General features: G+C 49.3%; 1 non-coding gene across 1 annotated transcript; it reads left to right on the top strand.

Moving 5' to 3' along the window:
• Positions 1-4,024: 4,024 nt before the first annotated feature.
• Positions 4,025-4,097, top strand: TRNAV-CAC (transfer RNA valine (anticodon CAC)). Its single transcript has one exon. It is a non-coding gene; the product is annotated as a tRNA-Val (tRNA).
• Positions 4,098-4,577: the final 480 nt, after the last annotated feature.

The following is a 4,577-nucleotide window of genomic DNA, read 5'->3' as shown; positions in this document are numbered from 1 at the left end:
AACTCAGCAACTTTTTTAAGGTGTTAAGCCCTTGTGGCCTCGGTAATTTTAGTTATTACAAGGCAATTCTATTCAAATCAGGTAACCTCACCGTTACAAGATTATTTTGATTAAACAATTCGCTTCGGTGACATAATCTACATATTTTCTTTTAGCTACTTCTAGACTATTTCAGACATCCGAAGGAGCGTCACCGTGGAGGAGTTAGTACCAAATACATCGTCTTCAATTCGGTGATTCCCTATGAAGACCATTATTTTTGTTGACAAAGCCCGTGGGAGTGAAATCTCTCTCTCTCTCTCTCTCTCTCTCTCTCTCTCTCTCTCTCTCTCTCTCTCTCTCTCTCTCTCTCTCTCTCTCTCTCTCTCAAAAAAAAAAAAAAAAAAAAAAAAAAAAAAAAAAAATCAACTGGAGCAGAACTCAAATGTGCCGAGTAAAATCGCTTGGTGCTACCCAATATATTTAGAACATACATATACCAAAGGCTTTTTCTCCCTTATAAGGGAGGTAGCCAAAAAACAAAGGCATAAAAAACACATTTAGAACATGAGAACATAAAAATTAAGATTACAAGAGACTATAAGGCCCACACTGGGCAGTTCCATGTCCATTACCACCTATTGTCCTCTACCCATAAAGGTATTTGAAACATTTAAGAATATATATATTATATATAGATGTATATATATTATATATATATATGTATATATATATATATATATATATATATATATATATATATATACATATTAAGTTCAAACATTATACGCTATGTCATGTGACTGCCATCTTTTGCGGTCAGGAAGTCTTCCCGACAACCACCACCACGATCCCCCAGCCTCCGTCTCCCACCTGCCCCAGGACAATCATAATCTTGGGTCCTTCGGGAAGCTTAAGAAGGATTAATATAAGCAAAGACTCCCTCCATGATACGTAAGAACCAGTAAATGTTGACACAAAAGTTTATTGACTAAGTGCAGCTACGTCACGCGCGCGCGCGCGCGCGTTCACGTGCTCGTCTCTCCAGGAGCCGTAGCTTCATGATTTCCGCTAAACAAAGAGTAAGCAAGAGGGAAGAAGGAGTAAAGAGATGCGGAGAAGAGGACATGGGTGAGGGGAGAGGGGAGGGGAAAGGGGAGAGGGGAGGGGAGAGGGGAGAGGAGAAAGGGGAGGGAAGAGGGGAGAAGGGAGGGGAAGCAAAGGGAAGGGAGGGGAAGGTACGGTAGGGCAGTGCATGTGGGAAGGGAGAGTAGGGGAAAGAGAGGAGGGAAAAGAGAGAAGAAGCGGTGAAGAATAAGTAGATGAATTAAGAGAAAATAATGAAATAGGAAATATGAGTGAGTAAAGCGTGGAGGAGGAATAAGCGAAGATGAAAGAAGAGGAGAAGGGAAGAGAGAGAAGTGTAGGAGAAAAGAGAGACGACTGAAGGGAAGAGAGGTGAGAAGTAAAGAGGAGAGAAGGGAGAGTAAAGAGAGAGAATTTTATGAGAAAAGAGAGGGGAGGGAGACGGAAGGGTAGATGAGGGAGGGAAAGAAATTAGGTGAGGGAAGTAGTGAGGAACTCATGGGACTAAAACAAAGACGAAGTTGGAAATCGTACGAGTGACAGAGAGGGGGCAAGATGGAACAGTAGGGGGCAAATGGGAGGAGGGGGAAGATGAAAGCAAGGGGGAGGGGGAAAGCGGGGCAGGGGGAGATGAAAAGCAGAGGGAGGGAAGGGGGAGGGGAGGTGAAGGGGCAGCGGAAAGGGGAGAGGAACGAAGAGGAAAAGGAAAAGTGAGGAGGAGGAAGATGTTAAAGAGGGGGAGGTGGAGGAGTTTAAGGAAGAGTTTAAAGAGGAGGAGGAGGAGGAGGAGTAAAGGACGATAATGAGAAAGTAGAGGAATTGGAGGTGGAAACGAAGATGGAGGAAGAGGAGGAGGAGGAGGAAGAGGAGGAGGAGGAGGAAGAGGAGGAGGAGGAAGAGGAGGAGGAGGAAATGGAGAGGACTGAGGAGATGGACAAAATAGAGAAGGGCAAAATGAAGAAGGAGGAGGAGGAAGCATGGAGGAGGAGGAGAGAGCATGGAGAAGGAGGAGAGAGCATGGAGAAGGAGGGGAAAGAGGAGGAGGAGGAGGAAAAGAGAATGTGCAGAGGAGAAAAAGGAAGAAGAGTAGGAAAAAGATGGTGAAAATGATGAGGAGAAAGAGAAGGTGTGAAGGAAAAAGACGAAGAAGAAGAAGAAAAATATGGTGAAGATGATGAGGAGGAGGAGAAAGATGAGGAGAAGAAAAGGCGAAAGAGTAAGAAGAGAAGAAAAATAATAGGGAGAAGGGGAGGGGGAGGAGGAGGAGGGGAGGAGGAAGAGGAGGAGGGGGGAGAAAGGGGAGGAGGAGGGGGAGGAAGGGGAGGAGGAAGGGGAGGAGGAAGGGGAGGAGGAAGGGGAGGAGGAAGGGGAGGAGGAGGGGAGGAGGAAGGGGAGGAGGAGGGGAGGAGGAGGGGGAGGAGGAGGGGGAGGAGGAGGGGGTGGAGGAGGGGGTGGAGGAGGGGGAAGAGGAGGGGGAGGAGGAGGGGGAGGAGGAAGGGGAGGAGGAGGGGGAGGAGGAGGGGAGGAGGAGGGGGAGGAGGGAGAGGAGGAGGGGAGGCAGGGGGGAGGAGGGGGAGGAGGGGGGAGGAGGGAGGAGGAGGGGGGAGGAGGAGGGGGAGGAGGAGGGGGAGGAGGAGGGGGAGGAGGAGTGGGAGGAGGAGAGAGAGGAGTAGGGGAGGGGATGGGGGAGGAGGAAGGGGGAGGAGGACGGGGGAGGAGGAAGGGGAGGAGGAAGGGGAGGAGGAAGGGGAGGAGGGGGAGGAGGAGGGGGGAGGAGAAGGGGAGGAGGAAGGGGAGGAGGAAGGGGAGGAGAAGGGGAGGAGAAGGGGAGGAGGAAGGGGAGGAGGAAGGGGAGGAGGAAGGGGAGGAGGAGGGAGAGGAGGAGGGAGAGGAGGAGGTGGAGGAGATGTGGGAGGAGGACGGGTAGGGGAGAGGAAAGTAGAGGGAAGCGATGAAAGCGAGGCCGTAATACAGAAAGAGTAAGGTGGCACCATCGGTTCGCCAGGCGCCGAGACGGGACACCGTCCTACGCTAAAGTCCTCCTTTGGCGCCAGAAGGTTCCTCTCAGTCGTTCTGCCTCAGATCACAGACACTTTCCTCGAGTTTACTTCATTCCATGTGGTTTTAGTCGGTCCGTGGGATTTGTCATTGTGACTTGGGTAAGAATGAGGGTTACTTTCTGTTTAAACGTCCAAAACAGATTAATAGATATGTTGATATATAGATAAAACAGAATGTAAAAGAGAGAGAAATTATATATACAGAGAGAGGGAGAGAGAGAGAGAGAGAGAGAGAGAGAGAGAGAGAGAGAGAGAGAGAGAGAGAGAGAGAGAGAGAGAGAGAGGAGAGAAAGTGGTGTGTAAAGCGGAGAGTCCCAGAAGGCTGTAACCTGATTGAGGACCAAGTAACCTTTTTTTTTTTAAGAATAGTTTCTATTCTGTAAGAATGCACCAAAAAAAAGTACCTTGATCAAAGTCGTAATTATTCCTTTGTCTTTCCTATCCTCTATCAAAATGGTTCACGTTTGAGTCAGAATATGTAACATAAGTAAACACAAGCAGGACAGCTTTCTGCATACAAAAACACAAACCCAGCAAAAAAAAGAAAAAAAATCACGTGCTTGCGTAAATCCACCCAGACACCCACATGCGCACACACGACTCGTGGCGCGGTGGTAGAGTTCCCGGCCGCCACTACGGCGGTCCGGGTTCGAATCTCGCCCAGGGGCTGAAATAATTTCAGTATCGCTCCGCTGCGACTCGTTACTCCAACTCTCGTGGGCGGGAGCTGGGTGTGTGTGTGCGTGTAAGGTCACAGAATTACCCATAGACCGGTCATATATGCGCTCCGAGCTCTCTTCCGGGAGGGAAATAGTTGTCGATCACGAGTCCAACATGTGATCCAAGACCATGGTGAATCACACACACACACACACACACACACAACTAAACACACACACAGCTCGGTGGCGGAGTGGTAAAGCACTGGCCTCACAAGCCAGAGAACCGGGGTTCGATTCCCCGGCCGGGCGGAGATAAGTTGGGTTTGTCTCCTTTTACGTGTAACCCCTGTTCACCTAGCAGTGAGTAGGTACGGGACGTTAGTCAAGGAGTTGTGACCTTGCTGTCCCGGTGTGTGGTGTGTGAGTGGTCTCAGACCTACCCAGAGATCGGCAAATAATGAGCTCTGAGCTCACTGCCGTAGGGTGGTGTCTGGCTGTCTCGACAGAGACTGCAGCAGATCCGAGGTGAATACACACACACACACACAATGTGATAAATGGATTAGCACTGTATCACTTAGATGAAAAGAATGCTACGTTGTCAAGTAAAGACATGAACAAAAGCTGGCCACTTTTTGTTCGCAGGACTAAAGTTCGATCTACGTACGAGTGGCCTAGAGGCGCTTAGGCCGATGCTATCGCAAAGAAAGTGTCGAAAGTTTATGGTTGTCTTCCCACACGCGCCCAACACCTGATTGAAACCTACCAAAGACATCCAGAAGGTTACCTT

Source organism: Oratosquilla oratoria, chromosome 43 (assembly GCF_046742065.1).
Source record: "Oratosquilla oratoria isolate Oo_2021 chromosome 43, ASM4674206v1, whole genome shotgun sequence".
NCBI classification, from domain to species: domain Eukaryota; kingdom Metazoa; phylum Arthropoda; class Malacostraca; order Stomatopoda; family Squillidae; genus Oratosquilla; species Oratosquilla oratoria.
The sequence above is the reverse complement of the archived record's forward strand: the minus strand, read 5'-3'. Positions and strand labels throughout refer to the sequence as shown.